This window comes from Symphalangus syndactylus, chromosome 18, assembly GCF_028878055.3.
Source record: "Symphalangus syndactylus isolate Jambi chromosome 18, NHGRI_mSymSyn1-v2.1_pri, whole genome shotgun sequence".
Taxonomy (NCBI): Eukaryota; Metazoa; Chordata; class Mammalia; order Primates; family Hylobatidae; genus Symphalangus; species Symphalangus syndactylus.
The window spans coordinates 70,633,824-70,654,498 of record NC_072440.2 but is presented as its reverse complement, the minus strand read 5'-3'; the positions used below and the strand labels follow the sequence as shown (position 1 = coordinate 70,654,498).

The following is a 20,675-nucleotide window of genomic DNA, read 5'->3' as shown; positions in this document are numbered from 1 at the left end:
GAAATGTGGGATATTTATTGTCCTCTATTTCCTCAAATACCTGCATCCATGCTTCTATGTGCAGTGAAGACACATACACTCTTTCCCCACTGTTTCCAGTTCTCATGGTGGAGATGAATTAGGGCATGCCTATTCATAGGAAGGCCTTTTGAGAGATGGGCAAGACTGAATTCATATCCCAGCTTTAGTGATTTATGCAGTGAGTACCCTTGATCCAGTTGCATAACTTCTGTGAACTCCAGGTGTCTCATCAGTAAGCTTCAGGAAATAATACCTGCTTCATGGAGTATTTGTGAGAATTAAACAGGATGGCCATATAAAGGCTTGACTGGCGCCTAGTACATAGTACATTTTCAAAATTATGGTTAGTTTTTACTATTCTTAGTTAAACATAGACAGGACCTGCTGTTTCTTTATTCCATTTTCTGGAATAAAGAGTGGTTAGACTTCAAACTCCCTAAAGAGAGAACACTTGACAAACTGTAGTCTGCTATTCTAGTGAATGGGATTATTAGTAATATTGGTGATACTATCCAATGAGACTATCCAATGTCACTAAAAAATGGCTTCCTCAGTGATGTAAACTAAGTTCTTTGGAAGTTCAGTGGTGAGTGAGGAGGACAAGGAGAGCCCCTGAGGATAGGAGCATTTCTCAGGTTTCTCAAGCCTGGTTGAAGAATGGATTGGTGGAGAGGTAGAGGGCATCCGACAGAGGATGTCCAACGAGGAATCTGTCATATGAGTAGGAACGATGTGAAACAAACGTCCATCATAGCGGGATTCGGGATGTCACAAGTTGGTCCTTCAGCCAAGCCCACTAGGAGGTGGTTCTACTCCATCATCATCATTCATTTTTTTTATCCATTCGTTCAGCAAACATATTGCACTCATGTTTTGTATCTCACTCTGTTTTATGTGTTGGGAAACAGCAGTGAACAACAACAAAAAAGACAGAACCCCCTCCCCTCTGGTTCTTACATTCTGTCATCAGAGGTAGGGGGAGAGATGATAAACAAATAAACACAAATGTCAGGACGTGATGAATGCTGCACATTTATTCAGCCCTGACTGTATGCCGGGCCCAGTGCCCTTTAGTCTTTGAGAACCACTGTCAGTGGCTTGTGTTACTTAATATCTCTATGTATGAAAACCGGCATTCAGCCACGTTAACAAATTCCTTTGGTCTTGGCTGGTCTGGGGAGGCCCCTAATTTAGGGATCTTCTGTTCTTGCCTTGTTGAAGGCATATTTGATTTCTTTCAGGTTCTCTGCTAGCAGATCACAGCCATGGTGTTGGTTTAGAAAGGGTTAGTTTGGATGGGAACTCTGCTACCCAGGTGAGATGGCCCAAAATGAGCAAATTTTTTCCCCAAGCGTATTTACACTATTATGACGTAGAACCTAAAGAACAAATAAGAATCGAGAAGGGAAAAATAAAAAGGAAAAGGGGAAAAGCAGGCATAAAAAAGAGAAAATGATTTGTGTTTGCGGGGACATTTCTCTTCCTTCTGTAATCTCCCTAGCCAAGAGTTTCACTCCCCTGCTCAGTCTTCTGAGAAATACTCATTGTAATTTCGGAGTCCCCTGCACAATTGTGTAGACCAAAGACTATTGGCTTTTGAAGCTGGGAGTTGTGAGTCTGAATCCTGGCCCTATTTCTAGTTTAATAGCTATGTGGCTTTGAGCAAGTAAGATCACTTTTCTGTGGCTCAGTTTCCTCATTTGCAAACTCTGGATTAAAATCAAGTTCTGGGCCTGGCACAGTGGCTCACGCCTGTAATCCCAGCACTTTGGGAGTCCGAGCTGGGTGGATCGCAAGGTCAACAGATCAAGACCATCCTGGCCAACATGGTGAAACCCCATCTCTACTAAAAGTAGCAAAAATTAGCCGGATGTGGTGGTGTGCATCTGTAGTCCCAGCTACTTGGGAGGCTGAGGCAGGAGAATCGTTTAAACCCAGGAAGCGGAGATTGCAGTGAGCCAAGATCGTGCCACAGCACACCAGCCTGGGCGACAGAGCAAAACTCCATCTCAAAAGAAAAAAAAAAAAAATCAAGTTCCTGCCTTGTACTATTTCAGTGGTGACAATGGATATTGGAACTTGAGGGAAATTCTAATGTAGTTAGTTGTATCAGTCTTAGATTTCACTGCAGGTTATCAAAAATCCCAACTAACACTGACTTAAGCAAGATTTGCATCTTCTTTCTCATTGTGTTTAAGATGTCTGGAGGCCATCAGTGTAGGGATGGCAGTATTGGGGATTTGGGATTTCTTTATCTTTCACCCCAGCCTGCTTGATTGACATTCCCAAAGTCGTCTCATGACCCGGAATGATTGTCAGAGCTTTAGCTATGTTGTCCACATTCCAGCTGGCAGGAAAGAAGTGTTAAGGTGGGACATACCACTTTCCTTAAAGAATGTATCTTGGAAATTTCACACTTCAGATCCTTTTAGATCCTATTGACACAACTTAGTTACAGGGATACCCTTAGCTGCCACCTAGGTCCAAGAGAGCCTGGAACAGATAGATTTTACTCAAGGAAGCCATGTTTTTCTGGAACATTCTGGAGTTCTGTTACTGTGGTCACAATGAACAATGTCTATCACATGGGTGGTTCTCAAACTTGGCTGTGTGTTAGAATTACATATCAAAAACGTGTATCCATGAGACCTACCCTAGACCTACTGACTAAGAATCTCTGGGAGTAGCATCTGAGAATATGGATATTTAACAAAAGAATCTATCCAGATGATTCTAAGACAGGGGAGATTGTTTGGAAACCACTGCTTTAGGCTGGACACAGTGGCTCATGCCTATAATCCCAGCACTTTGGCAGGCCGAGGTGGGTGGATCACCTGAGGTCAGGAGTTTCAGACCAGCCTGGCCAACATGGTGAAATCCTGTCTCCACTAAAAATACAAAAAAATTGCTGGGCGTGGTGGAGGGTGCCTGAAATCCCAGCTACTTGGGAGGCTGAAGCAGGAGAATCGTTTGAACCTGGGAGGCGGAGGTTGCAGTGAGCTGAGGTCATGCCGTTGCACTCCAGCCTGGGCAACAGAGTGAGACTCCATCTCAAAAAACAAAACAAAACAAAAAAAAGGAAACCACTGCTTTAAGGAGCAGCACATAGGATTGATGAATTTTCCTTATCCCTGTGTTCCTTGAAAAATAAAATAGTCGTATAGGAATTCAGACCTTGAACTCGCTGACATTTTTTTTTTTTAAACTTTAAGTTCTGGAATACATGTGCAGAACGTGCAGGTTTGTTACACAGGTATACATGTGCCATGGTGGTTTACAGTACCTATCAACCCATCATCTAGGTTTTATGCCCCACATATATTAGGTGTTTGTCCTAATGCTCTCCCTCCCCTTGCCCACCATTCCCCGACAGGTCCTGGTGTGTGATGTTCCCCTCCCTGTGTCCATGCTTTCTCATTGTTCAACTCCCACTTACGAGTGAGAACATGTGGTGTTTGGTTTTCTGTTCCTGTGTTAGTTTGCTGAGAATGATGTTTTCCAGCTTCATTCATGTCCCCACAAAGGACATGAACTCATTCTTTTTATGGCTGCATAATATTCCATGGTGTACATGTGCCGCATTTTCTTTATCCAGTCTATCATTGATGGGCATTTGGGTTGGTTCCAAGTCTTTGCTATTGTGAATAGCACTGCAGTTAACAGACATGTGTATGTGTCTTTATGGTAGAATGATTTATAATCCTTTAGGTATATACCCAGTAGATTGCTGGGTCAAATGGTATGTCTGGTTCTAGATCCTTGAGGAATCACCACATTGTCTTCCACAATGGTTAAACTTATTTACATTCCCACCAACAGTATTAAAGTGTTCCTATTTCTCCACATCCTTTTCAGCATCTGTTATTTCCTGACTTTTTAATGATCGCCATTCTAACTGGCATGAGATGGTATCTCATTGTGGTTTTGATTTGCATTTCTTTGATGACCAGTGATGCTGAGCTTTTCTTCGTATGTTTGTTGGCCGTGTAAATGTCTTCTTTTGAGAAGTGTCTCTTCATACCTTCACCACTTTTTGATGGGGTCATTTGTTTTTTTCTTGTAAATTTGTTTAAGTTCCTTGTAGATTCTGGGTATTAGCCCTTTGTCAGATGGATAGATTGCAAAAATTTTCTCCCGTTCTGTAGGTTGCCTGTTTACTCTGATGATAGTTTCTTTTGCTGTGCAGAAGCTCTTTAATTAGATCCCATTTGTCAATTTTGGCTTTTGTTGACACTGCTTTTGGTGTTTCAGTCATGAAGTCTTTGCCCATGACTGTATCCTGAATGGTATTGCCTAGGTTTTCTTCTAGGTTTTTTATGGTTTTAGGTCTTATGTTTAAGTCTTTAATCCATCTTGAGTTAATTTTTGTATAAGGTGTAAGGAAGGGGTCCAGTTTCAGTTTTCTGCATATGGTTAGCCAGTTTTTCCAGCACCATTTATTAAATAGGAAATCCTTTCCCCATTTCTTGTTTTTGTCAGGTTTGTCAAAGATCAGATGGTTGTAAATGTGTGGTTAATTTCTGCAGCCTCTGTTCTGTTCCATTGGTCTATATATCTGTTTTGGTACCAGTACCATGCTGTTTTGGTTACTGTAGCCTTGTAGGAGTACCATGCTGCTTTGGTTACTGTAGCCTTGTAGTATAGTTTGAAGTCAGGTAGCATGATGCCTCCAGCTTTGTTCTTTTTGTTTAAGATTGTCTTGGCTATACGGGCTCTTTTTTCGTTCCATATGAAATTTAAAGTAGTTTTTTCTAATTCTTTGAAGAAAGTCAGTGGTAGCTTGATGGGAATAGCATTGAATATATACATTACTTTGGGCAGTATGGCCACTTTCACGATATTGGTTTTCCTATCTATGAGCATGGAATGTTTTTCCATTTGTTTGGGTCCTCTTATTTCCTTGAGCAGTGGTTTGTAGTTCTCCTTGAAGAGGTCCTTCATAACCCTTGTAAGTTGTATTCCTCAGTATTTTATGTTCTTTGTAGCAATTGTGAATGGGAGTTCACTCATGATTTGGCTCTCTGTCTGTTATTGGTGTATAGGAATGCTTGTCATTTTTGCACCTTGGTTTTGTATCCTGAGATTTTGCTGAAGTTGCTTATCAGCTTAAGGAGTTTTGGGCTGAGAAGATGGGGTTTTCTAAATATATAATCATGTCATCTGCAAACAGAGACAATTTCACTTCCTTACTTCCTGTTTGAATACCCTTTAATTCTTTCTCTTGCTTGATTGCCCTGGCCAGAACTTCCAACACTATGTTAAATAGGAGTGATGAGAGAGGGCATCCTTGTCTTGTGCCAGTTTTCAAATGGAATGCTTCCAGCCTTTGCCCATTCAGTATGATATTGGCTACGGGTTTGTCATAAATAGCTCTTGTTATTTTGAGATTTGTTCCATCAATACCTAGTTTATTGAGTGTTTTTAGCATGAAGGAGTGTTGAATTTTATTGAAGACCTTTTCTGCATCTATTGATATAATCATGTGGTTTTTGTCATTGGTTCTGTTTATGTGATGGATTACATTTATTGATTTGCATGTGTTAAACCAGCCTTGCATCCCAGGGATGAAGCCAACTTGATAGTGGTGGGTAAGCTTTTTAATGTGCTGCTGGATTCGGTTTGCCAGTATTTTATCGAGGATTTTCACATTGATGTTCATCAGGGATATTGGCCTGAAATTTTCTTTTTTTGTTGTGTCTCTGCCAGGTTTTGGTATCAGGGTGATGCTGGCCTCATAAAATGAGTTAGGGAGGAATCGCTCTTTTTTTATTGTTTGGAATAGTTTCAGAAGGAATGACACCAGCTCCTCTTTGTACCTCTGGTAAGATTTGGCTGTGAATCCATCTGGTCCTGGGCTTTTTTTGGTTGGTGGGCTATTAATTACTGCCTCAATTTCAGAACTTGTTATTGGTCTATTCAGGGATTCGATTTCTTCCTGGTTTAGTCTTGGGAGGGTGTATATGTCCAGGAATGTATCCATTTCTTCCAGATTTCCTAGTTTATTTGTGTAGAGATGTTTACAGTATTCTCTGATGGTAGTTTGTATTTCTGTGGAATCAGTGGTGATATCCCCTTTATCATCTTTCATTGTGTCTATTTGGTTCTTCTCCCTTTTCTTCTTTATTAGTCTAGCTAGTGGCCTATATATTTTGTTAATCTTTTTAAAAGACCAACTCCTGGATTCATTGATTTTTTTTGAAGGGTTTTTTGTGTCTCTATCTCCTTCATCCATGAGCATGGAATGTTTTTCCATTTGTTTCTGCTCTGATCTTAGTTATTTCTTGTCTTCTGCTAGGTTTTGAATTTGTTTGCTCTTGCTTCTCTAGTTGTTAGGGTGTCAGTTTTAGATCTTTCCTGCTTTCTGTTATGGGCATTTAGTGCTATAAATTTCCCTATAAACACTGCTTTAGCTGTGTTCCAGAGATTCTGGTATGTGGTGTCTTTGTTCTCATTGGTTTCAGAGAACTTATTTATTTCTGCCTTGATTTTGTTATTTACCTAGTAGTCATTCAGGAGCATGTTGTTCAGTTTCCATGTAGCTGTGCAGTTTTGAGTGAGTTTCTTAATCCTGAGTTCTAATTTGATTGCACTGTCATCTGAGACTGTTTGTTATGATTTCCATTCTTTGCATTTGCTGAGGAGTGTTTTATTTCCAATTATGTGGTCGATTTCAGAATAAGTGCTTTATGGTGCTGGGCAGAATGTATATTCTGTTGATTTGGGATGGGGAGTTCTGTAGATATCTGTTAAGTCCGCTTGGTCCAGAGCTGAGTTCAAGTCCTGAATATTCTTGTTAATTTTCTGCTCATTGATCTGTCTAATACTGACAATGGGGTATTAAAGTCTCCCACTATTATTGTGTGGGAGTCTAAGTCTCTTTGTAGATATCTAAGAACTTAATGAATCTGCGTGCTCCAGTATTGGGTGCATATATATTTAGGATAGTTAGCTCTTCATGTTGCCTTGATCCCTTTACCATTATGTAATGCACTTCTTTGTCTCTTTTGATCTTTGTTGATTTAAAGTCTGTTTTATCAGAGGATTTTATAGGATTGCATCTCCTGCTTTTTTTTTTTTTTTTTTTTTTTGCTTTCCATTTTCCATTGGCTTGGTAAATATTCCTCCATTTCTTTATTTTGAGCTTATGTGTATCTTTGCATGTGAGATGGGTCTCCTGAATACAGCATACTGATGGGTCTTGACTCTTTATCCAATTTGCCAGTCTGTGTCTTTTAACTGAGGCATTTAGCCCATTTACATTTAAGGTTAATACTGTTATGTGTGAATTTGATCCTGTCATCATGATGCTAGCTGGTTATTTTGCACATTAGTTGATGCAGTTTCTTCATAATGTCATTGATCTTTATAATTTGGTATGTTTTTGCATTGGCTGGTAATAGTTTTTCCTTTCCATATTTAGTGCTTCCTTCAGAAGCTCTTGTAAGGCAGGCCTAGTGGTGACAAAATCCTTCAGGACGATTTGCTTGTCTGTAAAGGATTTTATTTCTCCTTCGCTTATGAAACACAGTTTGGCCGGTTATGAAATTCTGGTTTGAAAATTCTTTTCTTTAAGAATATTGAATATTGATCTCTATTCTCTTCTGGCTTGTGGGGTTTCGGCATACTGATCTGCTGTTAGTGTGATGGGCTTCCCTTCATAGGTAACCTGACCTTTCTTTCTAGATGCTCTTTACATTATTTCCTTTGTTTCAGCCTTGGAGAATCTGACGATTATGTGTCTTGGGATTGCCTTTCTGGAAGAGTATCTTTGTGGTGTTCTCTGTATTTCCTGAATTTGAATGTTGGCCTGTCTTGCTAGGTTGGGGAAGTTCTCCTGGATAATAACCCGAAGAGTGTTTTCCAACTTGGTTCCATTCTCTCCGTCACTTTCAGGTACACCAGTGAAATGTAGGTTTGGGTTTTTCACATAGTCCCATATTTCTTGGAGGCTTTGTTTATTACTTTTCATTTTTTTCCTTTAATTTTGTCTTCACACTTTATTTCATTAAGTTGATCTTCAATCTCTGATATCCTTTCTTCTGCTTGATTGATTCAGCTATCGATACTTGTGTATGCTTCACGAAGTTCTTGTGCTATGTTTTTCAGTTCCATCAGGTCATTGATATTCTTCTATAAACTGGTTATTCTAGTTAGCAATTCCTGTAACTTTTTTCAATGTTCTTCACTTCCTTGCATTGGGTTAGAATATGCTCCTTTAGCTCAGAGGAGTTTGTTATTACCCATCTTCTGAAGCCTACTTCTGTCAATTGGTCAAACTCATTCTCCATCTGGTTTTGTGCCATTGCTGGAGAGGAGTTGTGATCATTTGGAGGAGAAGAGGCATTCTGGTTTTTGTTATTTTCAGCATTTTTGCAGTGGTTTTTCTTCATCTTCATAGATTTATCTACCTTTGATCTTGGAGGCTGATGGCCTTTTTTGTGGGCATCCTATTTGTTGATGTTGATGTTATTGCTTTATGTTTGTTAGTTTTCCTTCTAACAGGCCCCTCTTCTGCAGGTCTGCTGGAGTTTGGTGGAGGTCCACTCCATACCCTGTTTGCCTGGGTATCACCAGTGGAGGCTTCAGAACAGCAAAGATTGCTGCCTGCTCCTTCCTCTGGAAGCTTTGTCCCAGAGGGGCACCCGCCTGTTGCCAGCCGGAGCTCTCCTGTTTGAGGTGTCTCCCAATCAGGAGGCACGGGAGTCAGGGACCCACTTGAGGAGGTGGAGTCTGTCCCTTAGCAGAGCTTGAGTTGCTGTGCTGGGAGATCTGCTGCTCTCTTCAGAGCCAGCAGGCAGGAATGTTTAAGTCTGCTGAAGCTGTGCCCACAGCCACCTTTTGCCCCAGGTGCTCTGTCTCACAGAGATGGGAGTTTTATCTGTAAGCCCCTGACTGGAGCTGCTGCCATTCTTTCAGAGGTGCCCTGCCCAGTGAGGAGGAATCTAGAGAGACAGTCTGGCCCCAGGTGCTTTGCCATGCCGTGGTAAGTTCTGCACAGTCAGAGTTAACACTGTGAGGGGAAAACCGCGTACTCAAGCCTCAGTGTGGCGGACGCCCCTTTCTCCACCATGCTCAATCATCCCAGGTAGACTTCAGACTGCTGTGCTGGTGGGAAGAATTTCAAGCCAGTGGTTCTTAGCTTGCTGGGCTCCGTGGGAGTGAGACCCGCTGAGTGAGACCACTTGGCCCCCTGGCTTCAGCCCCCTTTCCAGGGGAGTGAACGGTTCTGTCTCACTGGGATTCCAGCCACCACTGGGGTATGAAAAAAATCTCCTGCAGCTAGCTGGGTGTCTGCTTGAACTACCATGTTGACTTTTAGTATAACTTATTTTCTAGTCTTTTGTACCTGACAATTAGGTTTTGTTTTTCTTCTCTTTCTTTGTGTTTACTGATCATGTTAACTTCTTAGATTCTTAAAACGTTATTTTTGATAGAATTCTTCTATGAGGAACCCCTGGTCCTGTTCAGAACCTCCACTACATGCGCTTAAAAGTCTTGGCCTGCTGCAGTCTTATTTCAAAGCACACTCTCTGCAAGGTGCTGGCCTCCTACCCGTGAGCAGTGCACTTCCTCTGTCTCCCTCATTTGGTGTCTTTAAGGATTTTAACGAAAAAGCCATAGAGGCAGACAAGAAATGTCAGTCAGTAGAGTCAAAATAGAAACTCCCTTCATCACAGCACTTTTTGGTTCCAAGTGCTGAAGCTCATCTTGACATCCTGTCATGGTGCAGGGCCACGTAACCAGAGATGCTGCCACCATCTGTGGGTGTTGCAGAAACTTCTCTGGGCTCTGAAAGCATTTCTGAAAACTCCTCTATCAATATGCCAAGGCTGTCAGCTGAGCTATCTGGTGATAGGAACAACGGGCCCTCATCAGTCCCTTTGCCCTCTTATCATTTGGTAATTATGTGTCTTTCAAATAGCTGCCTGTCTTATTCTTGCATATTTCTGTTGCCTGTGCAGTGCTGTTTCAGTGATGGCCTGGCCTCTGTGTGCCTCAGAAGTTGGAGCAGAATGATCCCCTTTGATCTTCACTCATGCACATGTGTGTATGGATATGTGTATTTTTCTTGCCTTTCCGGTTCAGGTCTATTCTGGGACTCAGCTATTGTACAGAAGAAAAAACAGTCACTGGAACTGATATCAGAATTCCTGAACAGGAGACTTTCCTTTGCTACTCATTAGTCTTGTGACCTTAGACAATTCAGTTACCTTTTGGGAGTCTGTTTCATCATTATAAAATGAAAATAATAACATGTTCTTCCCAGTGCAATTGTGAGGATGAAATGAGGTGGAGGCAGGGGAAGCTAACTATGTATGAATGTCGCATATACTCATTATAAATATTCTACTTCTCCACTGCTACCTGAAAAAATCACCTAACACTTAAATGATTTAAAACAGCACCAATTATTTTATTACCTCTCATGGTTTCGTGGGTCAGAGATTTGAGAAGGACTTAGCTGAATGATTCTGGTATGGGGTCCCTCATACAGGTGGCATTAGTGTGTGGCTGGAGCTGGAACAGTACAATGCTGGAAGAGTGGGTGCTGACCCAGCCTCCCTTTCTTTTAGACTCAGGTCCTCATGTGGTCTCTGCATGGGCTAGTTTGAGCTTCCTCACAGCATGGCGGCTCTAGGCAGTCAGCTGCTTACATGGCAGCTAAAGGCTTTAAGTACAAGTATTCCTGTAAGCAAGACAGAAAGGAAGCACTTTCCATGACCTGGCCTCAGAAGCCACACAGTGTCACATCTGCTGATAGTGTATTCTGTTAGTTGAAATGGTCACAAAAGCCCACTCAGCACATACCCATCTCTCAGTGAGAGTAACATCTAGGAATTTATGGATGTACTTAAGAACTGCCACAATGGATATTGTTATTATGGAAAGTGAATGAATGTTATCCTCTGATGTCAGACCACTCCTTAAGGAAGTACCCATTTTTCCTTCTGCTCCTTGCTTTGAACTTCATTTCTCAGTAGTAATGTATTATTGTAATAACAGTTGATCAGTCCTTGAAATGTACCAGACATCATGCTAGAGCTTTACATAAAATATCTCATGTAATTCACACAACATACTTATCTTCATTTGAAAGATTAGAAAACTGCTAGGAAAGATTTCATAATTATTTCAGGGTCACACAGCCAGAAAGAGGTAGAGCTTGGGATTAAACCTAGGCAGTTTGATTCTAGAACCTGTTCTTTGAACCATTGCACTGAAGCTCTGTGAATTAGAGCTTGTGGGACCCAGACTCTCATCAGCTGCTGAACCCAGATCCTTATTGTGTGCTTCACAGGGGCCTCACCTCTGCAGACTTTAGGGTTACCAGTCATTATATGGGGATCATCTTTCACCCTGGGGGCTTTAGCAGCCCCAGGAGGTAATCATTCCTCAGTGAGTTTAGGCAAAGATCTGTCTGTTCTTCTGAAAGAACCTGGAATGTTTTAAATTATTCTCCAGACTATGGATTTATTAGCTTAATGGGGCATTTGCATTTTGGAGGCAACATGTTTATAAAACTTGATGCTTCTCACCTGTATATTCTGGGTCCTAACTAACCTTACAGTATTTTGATGCACTTTTTCTTTCCTTTTTTATTGTATCTTCATGGACTTTACATAATAACCCAGCAGTGAAGGGGTTTGCCAGCTATCTTTCCATATCCCACATTGCTGTTGGAGGATACTATCATAGCATTTAGACACACATTTCATTAGCTTCGTATGCCTTCTTTGGGGCTTCTTTAAGGATGTAAATCCACAAAAATAAAAATGTCTTCTTTAAATTTCAGGCCCTGAAATTGGGGGATGTTATAGCTGGAAGGAACCTGGTGGTAATGTCTCGTGCAGTGATTTTCAGGGCACCTTAGCTACCCTCCCTGTATATATTAGTTATTTATTGCTACACAGCCAGGTGCCCTCAAAACTTATCAACTTAAAATGTCAAGCATTTATTATCTCATACAATTTCTGAAAATTAGGAATCTGGGAGCAGCTTGGTTGGGGATTATGACTCTCAACCTTTAAAGAGATTACAATTAAGATGACATCAGGGGTTGCAGTCATCTGAAGGCTTTACTGGGGCTGAAGATTCTGTATCCATATAGTTTACTGACATGATTGGAGTCCTCATTTCCTTAGGACTGTTCAAGTGTTCTCATAACATAGCAGCTAGCTTTTCCCAGAGTAAGCAGTTTAAATGGAGTAGAAGTAAAAATCTACAACGACTTTTATAACCTAGCCTCGGATGTTGTATACCATTGCTTCTGTTGAATTCCATTGGTCATACAGCCCAGCTCTGTCACAGTATAGGAGAGGGCTACACAGGGCATGAAAACCAGGGGGAAGGGATCTTTGGAGACAGTCTTGGAGGCTGGCTACCACACCATGGCCAAGGCAAGAGACCATATCTGTGCCAGCCCCCTGTCTGTGCTGGCCTCAGAGTGGCCTTCTCTTGTTACATATTCTGCTTTCTTGTAAAACTTATTTTAGAAATTGTGCCAGTGCGAATAACAACAACAAATAAAGATGCAACTCTCTCATTTTAAAAATGATGAAAGGGTCTTGCCTAAGGTTACAAAGTTGCAGCCACAGCCCAGATGATGAGTCAGGTGTCTCAACTCCTCATTCCTGTGTCTTTTACCCTGTTATCTGGGGAGAGGTGACAGGCAGTGTCAGCATTTGACAGAACAGAGGGAATTGGGCACTTCAAAGACCTTCTTTTCAATGATGGGAAAAATACTATCCCAACCTTATTTGAAGGTCGAAGAAAGAGTGAGAGAAGAAGAAAAGAACTTGATGCCTGACATTTGAGGAAATTTTGGGCTCAGACCTTAAATGTAGAACCTTCAGCTTACAGTAAACTATAATTGTTATTATTATTGGCGATTGCCGATACATACCCATTACTTACAAGGTACCAGGCTCTAAGCCCTTTACGCGAGTCATCTCAGTTAATTTGCTCAACAGTTAGTTGACATGGGGCTGGGCATGGTGGCTCATGCCTGTAATCCCAGCACCTTAGGAGGCCAAAGTGGAAGGATTGCTTGAGCACAGGAGTTCAAGACCAGCCTGGGCAACATAGCAAGACCCCATCTCTCAAAAAAAAATACAAAATTTAGCTGGGCATGGTGGAGAACACCTGTAATCCCAGCTACTTGGGAAGCTGAGGTGAGAGGATCGCTTGAGCCCAGGAGTTTGAGGCTGCAGTGAGCCATGATTATGCCACTGCACTCCAGCCTGGGTGACAGAGCAAGACCCTGTCTCTAAAATAAATAGTTGACATGTTTGTTACTCCTGTTTATAGATGAGGAAACTGAGGTCCCAAGAGGTGGAGTTATGTCTTGAAATGTGGGGAAGAGTTTGATAGGTGAGGTGAAGGGTCAGAGCAATCTAGAATGAAGGCACATTCTAAAAGCAAGAAAGCTTGATGAGTCATCCAGCATGACCATAGCATGGCGCTACACTGATCATTGTTGAGTGATTGTCTGGCTAATGTGTGTGGACTTTTTGGACCAGGCCAGTCTTCCAGAGGCCCCCATGATGGATCAGTATTGGGCTGTTGTTAGATAACCCACCTACCCCAGACATGGTCTCCCTGTATCGATTACACTTCTCTTGACCCACCTCAAAATCGATCTCATCCTTTAATGTTTTCTGTGTAAAATTAGGGTGTCTGATTTCTCAGGCGGCTATGCTCTTTATAGCACAAGAAAGTCAATCCTAAAGCAGGCTGGGATATGCAGGATAGAAAATCCTGGATGGTTCATTCATTCGTCATCCATTTATGTGCCTTGTCCATGGAGGGGACACCAAGAGACTCCTTGTTCTCACACCAGGCCCTGGAACGCACGTGGTCACACCTGTTCCCTCGCTGAGCCCTGAAGGCTTGGCTTACAAAGCCAGGAGGTGCATCTACTTCTGTTTTCTGCATAGTTGAAATAACTTTGTCTTTGCACCCATGGTTCAGCATTTAGAGTGGACAGATTTAGATCAGTGGTGTCCCAAATCCTGGAGGTTTGTAACACGATTTAAGAGGGTACATTCGCCATATGTTTTAAAAATGTTAATAGGTACATACGTGTTTTATTGAGGCCATTACTGCAGGCTTAAAAGCAGGACCCTGAATTCAACCCATCACTTTGTGACGGACTAGCTGAGCCCTTGGACCTTGGGCAAGTTACTTAACCACTCTGTGTCTCACCTTCTTCAGCTTGAATTTAGGAAAAACCTGGATGTTAGGAAAATGCTGTATAGAAATTCCAAATCCCTTGTTTGATAGAGGCAGTGGCTGAGGATCTGAGAGGTTAGATAATTTGCCCCGAATCACTTAGCTGGCACAACTGTGTCATACTGGACTCCTGTTGACTCCAGTAAGGACAACACTGTGTCCGAGAGGTTGAAGAAGAGACTCAGAGCCAGCGAAGCAGACAGGGTTTATGGAGAACTTACATACAGGGGTGGACCAGTGACCGCAGGCTGAACAGTAGAACTGCTACCATTTGTAAAAAGCATGCAGTTGATACCGTGTTTTCACTTAGCAGTCTCCACCTAGCAACCATCACTTAACCAAAAATAAAGGGCCTCGATCCCTTGTACAGTCTGCATTCCAGGGAATGGGCCAGGCATTCAGATTCCTTCATAGATAAGGAGTGAATCTCCACATTGGCCCCTCCGGGATTCTTTTTTTTTTTTGTTTGGAGATGGTGTCTTGCTCTGTCACCCAGGCTAGAGTGCAGTGGCGCGATCTCGGCTCACTGCAGCCTCCACCTCCCGGGTTCAAGTGATTCTCCTGCCTCAGCTTCCCAAGTAGCTGGGATTACAGGTGCCCGCCACTGCACCTGGCTAATTTTTGTATTTTTTTTAGTAGAAACGGTTTCTCCTTGTTGGCCAGGCTGGTCTGACCTGTGATCCACCCGCCTCAGCATCCCAAAGTGCTGGGATTACAGGCGTGAGCCACCGCGCTTGGCCCGGGATTCTTAGCTCAGAACTCCAAACACACATCCTTGTTGGATCATAGGGTCATTCTCAGTAATTGCCTGGGTTATTGCTGTCAGGTCTGTCTGCCATTACAAACCGGAACCAGCATCCAGCTCTCTGGATTTCCAGGGCTTTTTTATTATTATTATTATTTTTAAATTTTTTTTGCAGTAGAAGCCTGTACCCATTCTCATCTCTTTCCATTTTTTTCTCACCCTGAAAGAGTAACAAATTCCAAGGCCTTGGGACATGTGGTGGTAGCTGAAAGAAGAACGCAGCCTTTCCTTGTCTTGTCCAAGTGAAGAAAAGTGGTGCTCTCTCCTCGAGAGGAATTGGAAATAGATTATTTGCACACCCTCGTACTCTCTCAAAATAATCACAGTTAACATCTGTTGAGTTTTCACTATAGAGTCTTTTCCAAGTGCTTCTGCTAGAGCAGTGGTTCTCAAAGTGTGGTCCCTGGGCCGGCAGCAGCAGCGTCGCCTGGATGCAGACTATTCTCAGGCTCCACTCCAGAGATCCTGGATCAGAAACTGGGGAGGAGCCCGCACTCTGTTTTAACAAGCCCCTCCAGGTGATTCTCATGCATACTGGAGTTGGAGAGCCACGTACTCCCTGTCCTTGACAAGCCCTTTAAGATTATGTCCCCCATTATACAGATGATGAAGTCAGAGCAGGAGGACTCTGAACAGTGTCTTGGGCTGTTTATTCATTCAGGAAACATTAATAAGCATTGATTTGTTGGGGGCACTTTCTTTCACTCATTTGTTTGATCCTCACACAACCCAATCGGTAGCTATTTTTATCTCCATTTTACAGATGCGGCGAGCGAAGCTCAGGGACACTAAATAACTCTTCCAAGGTCACACGGCCGCTTAGCTTTAGGTTGTAGCTCCAATCGAGGTCTCTCTACTCTTGTTGCAGGATTTTCACACTACATTGCCCCTGTCTGTGACCCTCACTGCTGCCTGTCTGACCCCAGCTGTTTGCTTCTCCCCAGCTGTCAGAGCATCTGTCCTCTGGGAGGTCTTGCCTATCCCCCTCAACCCCACCAAAAATCTGCAGCTGCCATCCAGAATCTGGGCTGAGCCTGTCTTTCCATAGCACACCTGATGCCCAAGTTGAAATGGGTTTCTCCTGTCACTCCCTCAGTCTCTCTGATAGGAGATGCTTAACTGAATCGTGCCCCCAGGCAGAATGGCCTGAAGGGAGCACCAGGCCCTGTGGGCAAGAGAAGCAGGGCTGACAGGGTGTTGAAGACTTCTGCCAGGGCCACAGCTTACCTGGCATCCCTTAGTTTGGTGTGAATTTCTTTTGGGACGATGATTTTTTTCCCCATATTTATCTGTGAAAAACTGCCCCCTGGGGATTCTTTCCTGCTGGGAGGCAGAGCATGGAGAACTTTATTTTTCAGGTTTTTATGGAGCCTGGCAAGCACAGTCACAAGTCCAGGCTGGCCCTAATGTCACTAGTTGCTCTTGTGTGGTCACTGAAATGCCTTCTCCTCCAAGATGCTCTCCCTGCATCGTCTCTTATCTGGGTGATGCTGGCCACTCTGGGGTGCAAAGACACTGAGCTTGCCATCGTAGGAGCCCTCTCATTCTCCTGTGGGATCTCCTGGTTAGCTATCGCATTGCCTCCGCACCTGGCTTTGGGGAATGGGGATTGCCTTAAAATTTACCTTTATTTCCTCCAAGCCCAGAACAGTCCTGGAACACTGGCAACTCTAAAAACATCGATGTTATGAATCTTTTCTGCAAGTTGTAAGACAAAGGTCATCCCTTGACCCCAGTGGGGTCACGAATGAACCCAGTTCACCTTTCTGCACTACCTTACCTGCATCATCAAGTACAGCCTGCAAGATTCAAAGTATGCTGGGCACCATGTCTAGGATGACAGTTAATTAGTGGAAGCCTTAGCGTTGCCTTAGAAAGAGCTTTTATGGTTCATTACTCAAGAGGTTTGTAAAGCTTTTAAAAAGTATAAATGAAATGTATAAATTCTCAAGTTTCTTACATTGGTGCCATTTCCTTTAGGAATCAGCAAGTATCTATGAATGCCTAAAAGTCTTCTGTGCTTTCTTTCCAGCCAACAGGACAAGTGAGATGCTGAGGAAAGGTCCTCAGTGTTGGTCAGGTCCTGGCAGGTTACAGCTTGCATGCTCAGGGGCTGAAATGATTCCAGGAGGGGCCAAGAGATGTGGGCAGGGCTGAGGGGAGGTAACACAGAGGCAGGAAGGTGTTAAGAAACCCAGCAAGTACTAGAACTGTGGGATTGGGCCCCTGACAGGAGCCAGGGAAATCTGACCTCTGAGACTCCCACTGGTGCCTCCCAATGACCAAACTCAACCCGAAATCAGAGGCAAAAGGAGCCCACTTAACTTGGTCTATAAAGGTCAGACTCGGCCAGGCACGGTGGCTCATGCCTGTAATCCCAGCACTTTGGGAGGCCGAGGTGGGCAGATCACATGAGGCCAGGAGTTCAAGACCAGCCTGGGCAACATGGCCAAACCCCATCTGTACTAAAAATACAAAAATTAGCTGGGCATGATGGTGGCATGCCTGTAGTCCCAGCTACTTGAGAAGCTGAGGCAAGAGAATCACTTGAACCTGGGACACAGAGGTTGGAGAAAGCTGAGATCATACCACTGCATTCCAGCCTAGGTGAGAGATCGAGACTCGGTCTCAAAAAAACAAGGAAACAAAAGGCCAGACTCTCCAGACACAGGACAATTAGGAGAAGGGTAGAGAGAGTTGGAGGGGCAAACGAGAACATCATTCCATCCTCCATCTGGAATTTGTGATAGAGAAACATGAGTGTTACGTCTATACAGTCACATGTTGCATAATGACATATCTGTCAGCAGTGGACTGCATATACCACACTGCTCCCATCAGATCATAATGGAGCTAAAAATTCCTATTGCCTAGTGACATCATAGCCATCTTAACATCATGTGCAATACATCACTCATGTGTTTGGTGATGTTGGTGTGAACAAACCTACTGCACTGCAATTTGTATAAAACTAGTGCAATTATGTACAGTACATAATAATACTAGATAAAAAATGGCTGTGTTACCAGTGTATGTATTTATCATACTATCATTATTTTAGTGTATTCCTTCTACTTTTTTTTTGAAGTTAACTATAAAACAGCCTCAGACAGGTCCTTCAGGAGATATTTAAGAAGGCATTTGCCAGCCGGGCACGGTGGCTCAACGCCTGTAATCCCAGCACTTTGGAAGGCCGAGGTGGGTGGATCACAAGGTCAGGAGATCGAGACCACGGTGAAACCCCGTCTCTACTAAAAATACAAAAAAAAATTAGCCGGGCGTGGTGGCGGGCGCCTGTAGTCCCAGCTACTCAGGAGGCTGAGGCAGGAGAATGGCATGAACCCGGGAGGCGGAGCTTGCAGTAAGCCGAGATCGCACCACTGCACTCCAGCCTGGGCGACAGAGCAAGACTCTGTCTCAAAAAAAAAAAAAGAAGGCATTGCTATCACAGGAGATGACAGCTCCGTGTGTGTTAATGCCCCTGAAGACCTTCCAGTGGGACAAGGTAAGGAGGTGGAAGACAGTGATATTGATGATTCTGACTCCGTGTAGGCCTAGGCTAAGGTGTGTGTTTGTGTCTTAGTTTTTAACAAAAAAGTTTTAAAAGTTAAAAATAATAATCTTTAAAATAGGAAAATACTTAGAGAATAAGAATATAAAGAAAAAGTATTTTCATACAGCTGTACAATGTGTGTTTCAAACTATGTGTTGTTATAAAAGAATCAAAAAGTTAAGAGCCAGGCACAGTGGTGCGCACTTATAGTCCCAGCTACTCTGGAAGCTGAGACGGGAAGATTGCTTGAGCCCAGGAGTTCGAGGCTGTCGTGTGCTGTGATCATGTCTGTGGATAACCACTGTACTCTAACCTGGACAATATAGCAAGACCCCATCTCTTTAAAAAAAAGAGATAGTTGGTTGGGCGCAGTGGTTCATGCCTGTAATCCCAGCACTTTGGGAGGCTGAGATGGGTGGATCACGAGATCAGGAGATCGAGACCATCCTGGCCAACATGGTGAAACCCCGTCTGTAGTAAAAATACAAAAAAGTTAGCCGGGCATGGTGGCAGGTGCCTGTAGTCCCAGCTACTTGGGAGGCTGAGGCAGGAGAATCGTTTGAACCTGAGAGGCAGAAGTTGCAGTGAGCCGAGATCACACCACTGCACTCCAGCCTGGGCAACAGAGTGAGACCCCATCTCAAAAAAAAAAAAAAAAAAAAAAAAGAGAGATAGTTAAAATAATTGTTAAATTTGTAAAGGAAAAAAGTTCCAGTAAGCTGTTTAATTTGTTATTGAAGAAAAATATTTTTTTATAAATTTAGTATAGTCTAAGTGTACTATGTTTATAAACTAAGTGTACACAGTAGTGTACTATAATGTCCTAGGCCTTCACATTCTTTGACCACTCACTCACTGACTCACCCAGAGCTACTTCCATTTCTGTGAACTGTAATCATGATGAGTACCCTATACAGGTGTACCATTTTTTTCTCATATTATATTTTTACTGCACCTTTTCTATGTTAAGAGATAGAAATACTCACCATCGTGTTACAGTTGTCTACAGGATTCAGTGTAGTATCATGTATACAGGTTTGTAGCCTAGAAGCAGTAGACTCTACTATATAGCCTATGTGTGTTATAGGCTATACCATCTAGGGTTGTGTAAGTGGACTCTAAAGTTGCTCAGAAGACAAAGTCACCTGACGATGATAGGCTACTCAGAAGTTATCTGTGTTGTTAAGCAAAGCATGACTGTAATTGCAGGTATAGACAGGAAGGCCTAGTACAAGGACTAGTGGTCACTGATTCTGACATTCAGATCCCACCCTTTGGTTTGTTTGTTTGTTTTTTGGTTTTTGGTTTTTTAGGGGGCTTTTTTGAGACAGAGTTTTGCTCTTGTTGCCCAAGCTGGAGTGCAGTAGCGAGATCTCGGCTCACTGCAACCTCCACCTCCCAGGTTCAAGCGATTCTCCTGCCTCAGCCTCCTGAGTAGCTGGGATTATAGGCACGTGTCACCACGCCCGGCTAATTTTTTGTATTTTTAGTAGAAACAGCGTTTCACCATGTTAGCCAGGCTGGTCTCGAACTCCTGACCTCGGGTGATCTGCCCGCCTCGGCCTCCCAAAGTGCTGGGATTACAGGCATGAGTCACCGCACCCAGCAAAATTAGCCTGCAGTGATGGTGTGTGCCACCATGTCGGCCAGGCTGGTCTTGAACTCTTGACCTCAGATGATCTGCCCACCTTGGCCTCCCAAAGTGAGCCACAGGCATGAGCCAAGACCCCACCCTTTGAGAGGAGGGATATTGAGTAGTTGTGACCATTTTTAATCTACCACACCAAGAAACTTAAAAACTGAACTTAATAGCTTCAAGCCCTAAAGTCACATGACAAAACCGTTTTTGTGATCCCATTCTTTCAAGGATCATTTATCTTTCTCCCTCCTGTCCCCATTCCTACTCCAACCCCTGCCCCACTCATGGTTCACTTCTGTAACCCCAAATTTTGGACCACCCAAAACTCCTCTAAGAGCATAGTTGATGCCACTCTGATTTTCTGCTTTCCCAGGGAGCAGGGCCCTGCTGCTACGCCTCCAGATGATGCATTTATTCATGGTGGC

The 20,675-nt window shown here is 43.1% G+C and overlaps 1 protein-coding gene across 5 annotated transcripts in view; it reads left to right on the top strand.

Annotated features, from left to right (window-relative positions):
- The window catches only part of LARGE1 (LARGE xylosyl- and glucuronyltransferase 1), a 641,552-nt gene that overhangs the window by 270,173 nt on the left and 350,704 nt on the right, over positions 1-20,675 (top strand). The gene's annotated exons all lie outside the window — the stretch shown is intronic.